Source organism: Rattus norvegicus, chromosome 16 (assembly GCF_036323735.1).
Source record: "Rattus norvegicus strain BN/NHsdMcwi chromosome 16, GRCr8, whole genome shotgun sequence".
Taxonomy (NCBI): domain Eukaryota; kingdom Metazoa; phylum Chordata; class Mammalia; order Rodentia; family Muridae; genus Rattus; species Rattus norvegicus.
The window spans coordinates 5,023,097-5,035,128 of record NC_086034.1 but is presented as its reverse complement, the minus strand read 5'-3'; the positions used below and the strand labels follow the sequence as shown (position 1 = coordinate 5,035,128).

The following is a 12,032-nucleotide window of genomic DNA, read 5'->3' as shown; positions in this document are numbered from 1 at the left end:
GGGGGTGTCCATTCCACACAGCCTTACCCTCAGCCTCTACTGCCAAACTTGAGGATGCGCCACTCTGGTAGATGAGGGGGTGAGGTGCATTGAAATTTTGTTTCCTTCTATTAAGTTCCAAATGGAAATAGGGTGTAGGGAGGATTTTGCGTCTGTAGAGGAAAGGAGCAATTTGCATTGAAATAATAACATTGCCAAGTAGCATTCAGCACATTTAAAATTTTTATTTAAGGCTCTAGTAATCCTGTGGGGAAGGTGGCATTGGCTCACTGTTTTAGGGGGAGGAAGCCAAGGATGGGAACAGATGAGTAAACTCTCCTAGGGTCGCACAGTGAGGAAGGATGAGCCATCTGTGAGTCTGTTCAGACACTGCCTCTGTCCTGCTCTGCCAGGCTGAGCTCTACCAGGCTGAGCTGTCAGACCTGTAAGACAACACAGATGTAGGCACGAAGGAGTGTCTCATAGGTACTTCCCTTGGCTCTGCTTGGCACCGACTCCTAGATTCTGGAAATGTCAGTCATTGGCACCAATGATTTTCCAGTGGCTTAAAAGTGATTATCGGATATTGCTTAGAACACTTTTCTGGGCATAGACAATGCCTAGCTTAGGCATAGACTATTATCCACACAAGTATAGCAACTCTCATGCTGGCCGTTCCTCAGAGAGGAGGTTTATAGATTATCTCAGGACCTCTTAGGGCTCACACTTCCCAATGTGATTGGTCAGATTCCATTGGGGAATTGTCCAGGATCCTCCATGCAGGGAGTCTGGTCACAGTTTACATACTGGAAACGTAAGTCTTGATTCTCCTAGCACCTCGAGGGCAGCAACCGCAGTTTTGCCATCTTCTGTTTTTGTCTCTTCTCAGCACTGGGGACACAAAGGGGGATCTGTATACAGGCTGACTCTCAATGTGTTGAGGGCAGGAGAGAAGGGCAGGCATAAGTGACAGTTATGAAGGGAGCCCTTCCTGACCCTCATGCACGCACACACATCCTGCAAGTGCAGAAACTCCAACCCTGTATGTATGAGTCAACTTCCCATCACTGTGACACAGTGCCTCCAGAAATCAACTTACAGGATGAGGGTTCATCCAGGTTCATGATTTCAGAGGTTTCCATCTGTGCTCTCTTGACTTCAGTGTTTCTTGTCCTGTTGTGAGACATGTTTAATAGATCTAAGCGCCATGATGATTGTGAAAGGATACTGTTGCAGGATCCATTATGGCAGGCCTATAGTGACCTACTTCCTCCAAATAGACCCTATATCCTAAAGTAGTATCACTTCCCCCACTGCCTCAGGCTAGAGAACAAGCCTTTAGCACACGGCCACTGGGGGACATTTCAGACCCCAACTGTATCGGGCACTGTCCTCTCACTGCTGTGTTGTTTGGGGCAAATGACTCCCATACCCCAATCTGGTCTCTTTTGAGTGATGGCCCTTCTGCAGTGGGATGCTGTGAGGATTAGTGGTGAGGACTGAAGAGGCTACTGACATAGTTAGTACGATCCTGGACCACTGTGGACTGCCACATTAAACCCCCATTGCTACCCAATCCTGGCCTTATAAGCATGTTCATGTGTGTACATGAACACACATACAGATACACACACACAAACACACACACACACACACACACACACACACACACACACACACACACACACACACGTGCACTTCATATAGTTACCTGGGTTCTCAGTTTGTTCTCATTTCTGCTCCAGTGGTGCCCAGTGTCTGATATGCAACTCTCTTAGAAAACAAAGAGTTGAGGCATGTCGTTACCTTGGACATACGTTTTGAATCTTACTTTTAACAAGAAGAAAAAAACCACTAGTGGGTTTTAGTGTTTTGTCTGTCCTCCACAAATGCCCACAAAGACTCAGGCAAGGCCCTGAGGAAGGAGATCGGTTTAGCATGGAATCCTCACTATGTCCACCTGTCTCTTCCTCAGCAACAATTTCAACAGCAACCATCCCCATCTGGCCCCACCCTAATGTAAAATCCTTGGCCAGTTTCTTTTCAAGGACTCCAGGAGAAAGAACTAGAGAGTTACTTTGAGCTTTGGCAGGACTTCAGACTATTTCCCCCCACCCCTAGTAGAAGCTCAATAATTCTTGAGATCTAAATTTAGAAGCTTGTAAGGAGAGCCCTGAGAAATCAGAAGCAAAACAGCCAGGCTTTCTATCCCCCAACCCCAAGCAATGTAATAAAGCTATGACAACCATTCGCCAAGGCCACTTTTTAGGTCTTAATAGTTTTAATGGGTTGTTTAAAAAGGCTTCTCAACTTGTGTTCAGTCAGCTTACACATGTTCAGTTGTAAGAAGGAAAGGTGAGGCAGAGGAAAGGGAGAAGAAGGGGACTAGAACAAAGTCCTAATCCTCCACAGTGCTTCTTACAAATGCTATGAGACTGACTCCACCCTGAGACCAGATCTAAGCAACACCAGGGACCAGAGTGGCAGTCTCTATGTCTACCTCTAGGCGGTATCCATGGATACTTCCCAAACCTTGGACTTCTGTGGAAAAGTGAAAGAAGAGTTATGCTGGACCTAGGATAAAGACAGTGGGACGGATGAGAGGGAGGAGGAGTCTTGAGTGTTTAATGAATAAGTAGACTTGTCCAAAATGTCTAAGGACAAGGGGAGAAAGGGAGGCTGTAGCTCATGAGGAATGATGCTCCAATCACAGCCAGGGCCTGTGTAAAAAAAAAACCTCATCATATTACAGTGATGTTAGGATGTCTGTAATGTCTAACTGTGAGTTTGAGGCTTTGGAATCATTTAGTCATGAGGTCATGGTGTTCTGCCATCATAAGTGAATTAGTACCATGCCTTGTGAGTGGGTCAGGTCTGGTAGGTGTGGATTAGTTCCTATGAGAGTGGGTTGCTATAAAAAGAATCAGTTTGTCCCCATTAATTCTGATTTTGCTGTTGGGGTCTTTTTCCTTCTATAAGAACCCCATATACCGTGGTGTGATGTAGCCAGAAGGCTTGCACCTGATGTCAAACAGATGGGGCTTCCATATTGTGTACTTTTAGTGTCCATACTTAATCAAATAAACATCTTTTATATAAGGTTCACAGCCACAGATGATTTGCTATAGCAATTCTAATAGGCCAAGATAGTACCTAGCACTAACCAGTACACAGTTACTGGGTGCTAATCTTTCTGAATTACATTTCAAGTCTTTTTGTCAGTACAACTGCCTGGGGGGAAGTATGGTCTATTGTCGTTCCCATGATGCTTTGAGGAAAAGCAGAAGGTCAGTGAGGGGAAGCCATTGATCTAAACACGAACAGAGTGCTACTGATTTGCATCTAGACAGTCTAACCTTAGATTCTATGATTAACCACTTGAAGAATATATAAACATGTGAGCAAATATTGTCTATGTGAAGGAGGAGGAGGAGGAGGAGGAGGAGGAGGTGGAGAAGGAGTAGGAGGAACAAGAGGAAGAAGAAGAAGAGGAGGAGGAGAAGACACCAATAAGCCTGTCTCATAGTTCATTACTACTTGGAACTCTCCGTGTATGTAGGAAAGACCTGGGATGCCCACCAACACATGCTTTCTTTTCTGTAGATAAAGAGTTACAGTTGTGCATGGCTGTCCAGCTAGACAGCATTTCCCATGCTGCTGGCAGTTATTACGACCAGGTGACATGATAGTGCTGTTGCCTTTCGTTACGATGACTTGTAATTACCAAGTCTATTTTCTTTTAGTTTTCTGCCCTGTGGCTATTTGTCTGCTTATCTCCCACAGAATCCCTCTAGGTATCTATTTTTCCTTGTATTTTATGATCTTCCTTCAGGACTAGTGAGTGCTAGCTCATCATCTAATTCTAGAATAATGTTAACTTAGCATGATGATACAGTGTGCACTACCATCTCATCACCCTGTCTCATGTTTAAGGACAACTTTGCTCTTATGCATTCACCAAGCAACCCTAGTTCCCATAATGTCATCAGATGCTTCTCACTGTAGGGAGCTATAACCTTCTCTTTCTCCTATGGGTTTGTCTGCCCTGTGGGGAACCTTGCCTTTGTGTCCTTGTGTGGTGATGTACAAGCTCAGGTTACCCTGTTCCCTCATTTGAAGCACTCTATCAGATTTTGTTCTGAGCCCAGTACATTAGAACAGCAAAGTTTGGAGACAATCTTGCTTTCTGAGTGTTGCACTTGGTTGAGAATTTACATTTCATCGGTGATAGAACACGAGCCATGGTGAGGGCCAGTGCTCGCACAAGCCCCTCCTGTATGTGTGTTGTACGCAAGTGTTATGTGTGTCTGTGCATGTGGGCATACACGTGTGTGTGGAAGCCAGACATCCGTGTCAGGAATCTTTGGTTACTCTCTGCTTCTTTTCTTCAGACAGGTTTTCTTACTGAACATGCAGCTTGTGTGTTCAGACAGGTGGACTCATAATAAGCAGGAATCTACAAGTCTTCATGTGCTAGAGTTTCAGGCTGTTGACACCAGCCTTTTACAGGGGTGCTAGGTACCCAAACTGAGATCCTCCTGCTTGTGTGGAAATCATTTACTGACTGAGCCATCTCCTCATTCTTAAACTCAGCTTTTCAAAAAATTATTGTTTCTTTTTTTTCCTCTTGTTTTCCAAATAACGTGTTCCTGGTAGTTTCTTTTTAAAACTAAACACTTAGAATAAACTTTTAAAGACATCATAAAAAAAAAAGACAAGCTAATTTTTACATGGGCAAGTATTTGAATAGATTTTTCTCTACATAATATGTACAATTGGCTAATAAGCACACGAAAAGATGTTTAACGCCATCAGTCATTAGAAAAATGCAAATCAGAACTATCAGGTAAGTCTTTATGTCTACGAGAAGGGCTAAACGAAGAAGGTGGTCAATGCGGGCATCGATGGTGTGTGGAGGATCTGAGCTGCCGACATTGCTGATGAGAATGCCCGGTGGTATAGCCACCCAGCAAAACCAAACAACGCCTCAGTAGATTAAGAACAAACAAACAAACAAACAAACAAACAAACAAACAAACAGGCATGCAGACAAAGGTCCAAAGTAGTGTTCATAGGAGTCCAAAGCAAAGACAACTCAAATATCTGCTACGAGGTGATGAACTAAGAACACGTTGCACATTCTATAATTAGGTATGGTGATGAAGAATGGGACGTGGTGCATGTTACAACGAGGATGAACCTTACAAACAGTGTGAAAAAGTTAGTCACAATAGCCAATGCATTGCATGATTTCAATGAGCTAAAATGCCTGCGGCAGGCGCACCAGAAGAAACAAAACGTGCATTAGTGTTTGCCAGAACTTGAGGTGAGGAAGGAACTGGGGCCTGAATACTGAACGCGTGCTTTGTAGGAAGAAACAAAAGTATTCTAAAATTAGGTTGCCCAAATTATTTCACTAAAAAAGCATTGCATTTTAAATGGGTGGATTATATGGCAAATGAATTCTACTCGATAAAGCCGCTAAGAAAGCAGAAGTTGATCTGGGGAGACAGTTCAGTTGGTAAGGCTCCTGCCTTGCAAGCATGGCGATATGGTTTTAATCCACACAATGGGATGAATTTATGCTGTGATGATGCCAGCTTGTAATCCCAGTACTGAGAAACGCAGAGACATGGACGCGTTGGTGAACAGCCTAACCTACTTGATGAGTTCCAGGCCAGGGGAACTGTCTCACAAAGAGGGGAAAACATGGGACAGCCATCAAGCGACTGCACCCAAGGTTGTTCTCTGACCTCCACATCCAAGTGCACACATGTGAGCATACAAACACATACACGAAAAATGGGAGTTAAAACCTATGCTCAGAATCCTGCAGAGGCTCCTTGGTTTCTCTGAGTAAGACCTACAACCTCACCATGTACCGTGCCCCAGAAGGGGATCTGACCTTACATTTCTGTTCTAACTACATCTAACCTAGTCTGCTGGTCTCCATGCTGGCTGTATTTGTGATGTATTCAACCCAAGGGCCTTTATCCTTGGTGTTCTCTCTTCTGGAAAAACTCCTTCTTCATGCACTCCACCTTACCTCATGTATCTGGCAGGCTCCCTAGTCCTGGATTACAACTCCACCTGTCCCTCCATACCGGGTTACCCTTATTGTGCATACAGACCTTGTTTCCCCCTAATGTATTGTGCAATTTTTTGTTTATTGTAATATTGCCTAGATCTTTCTAGCAGAACACAGCTCCGTAAGATCCAGGATCTTCTTGGTGTTGATTCCTGTGGAGACATTTCCTAGGAACATGCCAACCCAGCAAGGGTCTCAACAATTCCTTGTAGCTTGGGGACTTGTAGCTGACCAGGGCAAAGTTGTCATATAACCCCAGTTCCTTTCTTCCTTGCATACCTGCGGTTAGGGTTGTTTTAAAACCCAGCACTTCTTCTCTCAGCTGACTGTGGTCACACAGAACCAGGTCAGCAGGATGCCTATAGGCTGTTTCATTCCCTGACCAAAGGAAAAAGGGCTAGCCAGGGTTCATTTATAACACATCTGTCTTTCTCATACTTGAGGACTGGTATAAAAGAACATCTTTCCAGAAGTTTTCTTTTCATGAGTATATCTTATAAAATTAAAAAATGGATTTATTTGTGCATTGCTTGAAAATCTGCCTCCTCCCCCATAATGACATTGTAAGTGGCCTGTCATCCCTAGTCTCCCTAAGTGATGGCTCACCCTGCATGTATTGAGGGTGTGCTATCATAACGGGCAGGCAGGGCAGATAACAGCCATGCTGTGTACTTAGTCCCGAAGGGATGACAGAATGAGGAGAGACTAGACTTAGCCTTTGGGAAAAAGACTGGAGATCTTGGAGACCTGACTGGGGAGGACAAGTGACCCTGTGGTCTCTGAAGGCTCAAGGACAGGTAGAAACCCTTTCTGTTCAAATGCCCTGGCTTTGATTGCAGACACTGGGTCTGCATTTGCCCCCATTGGGAGCTATCTTGCTGGCAACAGTATATTTATGTCTGGATTCGGGAGGGAAGCCATGGGTGGTTTCTGTGCTTTCTGCATAATATGCATGTAATTAATCATGTCTCCAATGGCTTGTAATTTAGAGTTTTTTCATTTTAGCTGTCTAATTAAATTCATTTAAGGTTTATAAGTAGTTATTTTAGAATTTCTCCTTGTACCCCCACTGGCGTTGCACTGAAAACTCGTAATAAATACATCTCAAGGTGGCTACTGCTGTTCTCCAAATGAATCCCAAAGTCTACTCAAGTGAGATGCAGTACTGTTTTACTACAGCTTCAATTAGTCCCAGGAAAGCTCGAACGAGTGTTTCTTGTCTCTGTTTATTTTATGAGGAAGTATTTATCCATTAGCGTGCAGAGTCTCGAAGTCAGTATCTGGTATGTTCTGGATTCTTCTCTACCTTATTGTCACCGAGACCCGTCTCTTCTTGAGCCCGTCAGCCCTGGAGCTCATCTCTTCCGCTGCCTAGCCAGTGAGTTCCAAGGATCTGTCTGTTTCCACCTACCCATTGCTGGGGTTACAGCCATTCCTTTTCTTCCTACATGGGTATGGGGGGTTCAAATCCAGCCCTCACACTTGTGCAGAAAGCACTCAACTGACTGAGTCACTTCTCTGCACCTCTTCTTTTCTTCTCCTTAAAACTTTTCAGAATCCAAAGATTTAGGTGGGAGCTAGGACAAACTAGGGAAAAGCCACGTCACGACGGGTTGATAAGGTGGGGTCATTACTGGTTCCTTGACACAGCTCTGTTGTATTTTCCCACCTTCTGATTTCAAAACACAGCCACACACTCACTTCTGTGTCTCTCAGACAAAAGCCTGTCTCCTGATACATTGTGCAGGGCTCACATTAATGCACAGTAAGTAAGTTAGACATATATATGTATTGCAAATAAAAGTGAGGCAGGAAACAACTGGAAAAGACCCACCTAACCTTGCCCAGGGCCACACCACATTTAACATTTGCTGGTGCCCTTTTATGCGTGCTCTGCCTACAACGTTACAAAGTCGCTGTTGAAAGTCAGAGAGAAAAGTTGTTCCAAATACAAATTTTAGAAACCTTTTTTTTTAATAGCCTAAGAAATGCAAATCAAAGCGGCAGTAAGGTACAATTTTATCCCACCAAACTGTCAAGGATTTATATCAATGATTAATGCTCAGTGCTGTTGAGCTGGCCAAGTTTACATTGGAATAATCTTTCTGAAAAATAGTGGAATGGTTAGAAGAATCTGTCATTTGAATGGTATTTTCTTTCTTCATTTATCTTTGTGGGGTTTTTTTTTTGGGGGGGGTGACCTTTGTCTAACTTCTGAACCACACATCTTCAACTAGAAGGCAGTATTTTAGGAAAGATATTTAGGACAAGATATGCTTATTCTAAGCATTCTATACGAGCAACTTTAAAGTGTGCTCTTCTTGGCATTGTCTTGTGCCTATTACTTCACATTAAGTCCTTCCCAGCAGTCATCCTCTCAGTGTTGAAAGTCCCCCTGAGAACAGTGTCAGTGCCCAGAGACTCTCCACTGAATGTGTTAGGTGTCTTGTGACCGGAACAAGGTTAGACAAGTCTTCTGTGTGTTTCCTTCCCTGCTTCTGTTGAGTCCCAAATAACCTACCCTGTTTTCTTGTTCACTTTCCTGACTCCTCAGATTAGACATAAGTCCCCCAACAGTATGTACATGAGCAGGGCTGCTCACATGGTGTTCATGGAGCCCCAGAGATCAATGCCCTGGCTTCCTGAGCCTCAGTTTCCTAAATACAACAATATCTACTTACCTCATGTTACATCACCTATGCTTGATCGTCTCCTAACCTGGCAGGTTCCTAGTGGTGTCTGAGACTACAGACGTACTGTTTTGGTTTGAGGCTCAAGCTCAATCGGAGTTAACACTGACGTTCAGAGCGTTGCATGCAGTCTTGAGGCCCAACTTTTATCAGCCTTTCTTCCATTTTCTTCCGGTAGAGGATGTGGTGATTACGAATTCACTCCACTATTCAACCAACACAGTTTTTTTTCATGTAATCACAGCTTTCCTGCTTTTCCCGCTCGAGCATCCCCAAAGTGGATGCAACAGATGTTTCCATGTTTCATGAATGAGATAGTGTGAACCTGCTATGTGTACAGGTGAATAAAACACATGGATAGACACAGTCACCTGTAAGTCTCATTCTGTCAGGGAAAGAGACATTGAACATAAAAACAAACAAAGCCAAATATCAAGTCCCATCTAGACTCCAGCCATGCTGGTTAGTGTTTTTAGGAGCCCACTTTGAGAATAAGCTTAAAAGTCACACATGCTCTTTGTGGAGACATACATTTTTCTGTGTATTTTTTGTTTGTTGTTTAAAATCATCAGCCCCAGAGGTATGGGCAGTCAGAGACAGCTTAGCCATAGCTTCTGGTTCTCTGGCAATAAACCCACTTGCCTCATAGCACATTTTGTGCCTGTGGACTTTAAGAACAGACACACGATAATATCGTATTGGTTCCTTAATTCATTCAACATGAATTTATTGATTTGAGATGCAAAGAAGTAAAGTAACTCATCCAGGGTCACCAGCCAATCAGAGAGCCAGAGCTCCTGTCCAGGTTCCTTGTCCTGGATTCAGAACCTGGGACAGTACCTGCTAAAGGAGTGGGGGATGAGAGATTTTAATGGCCAGTGGAGTAGGGATTTGGATGGTAGCAGTGTTGGTGGCTGTATGCATCACTCTACTCACAGCTTTGATAGTGGCAGTGGTAGGGTTGTTCCTAGCTTTACAATTACTGTTGGTGGCAGTAGCAACAGTGTTGATGTTGGTATTGTTGGAACTGGGAATGATAGTAGTTTACCATGTGAAGAAATTGTGGTGGATATTGGACATAATCTAATGGTGCCGGGTTTGTTACTGGATAAACACCATGACCACAGCTTGTAGGGGTTTATTTTGGCTTACAAGTTACCATTCATTATTCAGAGACAGCAAGGCAGGAATGCGAGGCAGGAACTTGGAGATAGGAACTGATGCAGAGACCATGGAGGGGTACTGCTTTCTGCTTTCCTGGCTTGCTCCCTCTGGCTTGTTCAGCCACCTTTTTAATCCAGCCTAGATCCACCTGCCAGGGGGATAGCATTGTCCACAGAGGGCTTGGACCCTCCTGCATCAATTAGCTATCGACCAAGAAAATGCTTTACAGACATGGCCACGGGCCAAGCTGATCTGGACAGTTCTTTAGTTGATGCTCCCTCTACATCTGTGTTGAGTTGACAGACAGCTAACGCTAACTGTGACAGGCGGTTCAGATCTTTGAGCATCAGGCAGCTCAGAGGCACTCACCCTGATCCCCTTCTCAGCATTCGTTTCGTCCTCTCCGTCCCATCCCTCTTATTTTCTCCACTCTTGTTTGTCACAGACACCATTCAAGTCCCCTTACTCCTCCTTTGGGTCTGCTTATTATGTCTACAATAAAAGTACATACCATTACATGCTCTGCTTTCTAAATTCTAAGAATGTTCTATTGCGATCAAATGAATGCCTGTATTCCGTCCAAATGCAGTTTTCTTCAGAGCAAAGCTCTTAAATCCTCAAGAGTCCTTTCAACTTGTATTTTGTTGCACATAACCCGACAAGCCTTTGTTGCAGGATGCTCAGAATGCAGAGACGACGATGTCACAATATTAAGCCATGGGTGTGTTGGATTCCCATCACTATTTCTTCCTCAGCATGGTTAGCTCCTTCCTGTGGGATGGCTTCTGCCTCCCTTTGGCATTGGTTTCAGAAAGGTTTCGATTAAAATGGATGTAAGGGAAGTGTGTTTTATATCAGTAGGACTGTTGACAATGCAAGACCAGTGCCTACCACTGTGTTAGCATTCATCTGTGGTCTTCCTCAGTTGTGGGTTGGTCACCCCCCCCTTCCAAGCCATTTTTGTCCCATGTTGAAAGCATGGGGATCACATTTCTAGGCAGTCATGGGGCTGAGAGAAAAGCTAGTAGGTTGAAAAATGATTCAAAACCACACCGACAGCCGAAGGAGTCAGGTCAAGCAACATGGAGAGAGCAGATGTGAAAAAGATAAATCTAAGTAAAGCTTCATACTCAGATCCAAGTAAGAAGGTCCACGTGGTCCATATGAGGGAAAGAGCTTGGCTTGAGCATGGGAGACTTCTGAGTTACAGCCAACCGCAACCAACGTGGACAATGGCCGCTGGGTAAAGTGTAGGCTGGGATGTTGACCGAGGGAGGAGCGGCTCTGCCTGGCAGGAATTCTCAGGCTTGAGTTTCATCATTTCGCCTGACAGATGAGCTCTACCAAGGAGAGAGGTCAAAAGGTGGGGCTGAGGAAAAGGCTTGAAATAGCTAATCCATCTCAGCCTGGGAGGCGAGACACACGCAGCTCCCATGAGCTGAGCTACTCCTGGTTAAAATAAATCCTACAACTTCCATATTGGTTAGATGATCAAACCACAGTGATGTCACTGAGCAGGATGAGTCCATTTCTGTATAAGCAACAATGCTTCATTTTTATCCAGGGTCCAAACTCCTTCTGCATTTATGCTCTGCACACACGGTATCTTGGCTTGTCATCTCTAAGTTTGTCACCTCACGATTCCAAGAGGTTTGCCATTGCCCTCAACATCACTTCCCTATCCAACTGTATTTAAGGCAAATAATTTAAGGCAAATGTTTGTCCAAAGAACATTTCCTTTAATTAGAAAATAGAAGCTGTTCCAGCAATTTAATAGATGTCCTTTCATATCTCATTGGCCAGTTTGTATCATGTGGTCACCCCTTTGGCTCTTCAGCTTTGAGGATTAACTAGATCTCATCCCGCTCATTGCGGTTTTTCAATGAGCACATTGCTGCCCATCCCATAATAAAACAAAACTAACATCCTCTTATCCCAGGGGAAGCATAAGTGGAGGTGCTGCTGCAGGGACAATCAGGCTTCTCTGCACCTAGGCATAAGCTGACTTCGCGAACACGGAAGGCATGTATGCAGAAGAAGGTGTGTTTATGATGCTTGCACGGCAAGATTTATGCACACTCTGTCAACTAATAGGCACTTCAAGGAGGTCG

General features: G+C 44.1%; 1 long non-coding RNA gene across 2 annotated transcripts; it reads right to left on the bottom strand.

Moving 5' to 3' along the window:
* Positions 1–204: 204 nt before the first annotated feature.
* On the bottom strand, positions 205–11,370 carry LOC103693956 (uncharacterized). 2 transcript variants are annotated; one of them, XR_001841707.3, is made up of 4 exons: positions 10,433–11,370; positions 1,691–1,752; positions 1,079–1,152; positions 205–870 (listed from the first exon to the last, which is right to left on the bottom strand). It is a non-coding gene; the product is annotated as an uncharacterized LOC103693956 (long non-coding RNA). The 2 variants fall into 2 exon arrangements; XR_010058347.1 differs by having other exon boundaries at positions 205–422.
* Positions 11,371–12,032: the final 662 nt, after the last annotated feature.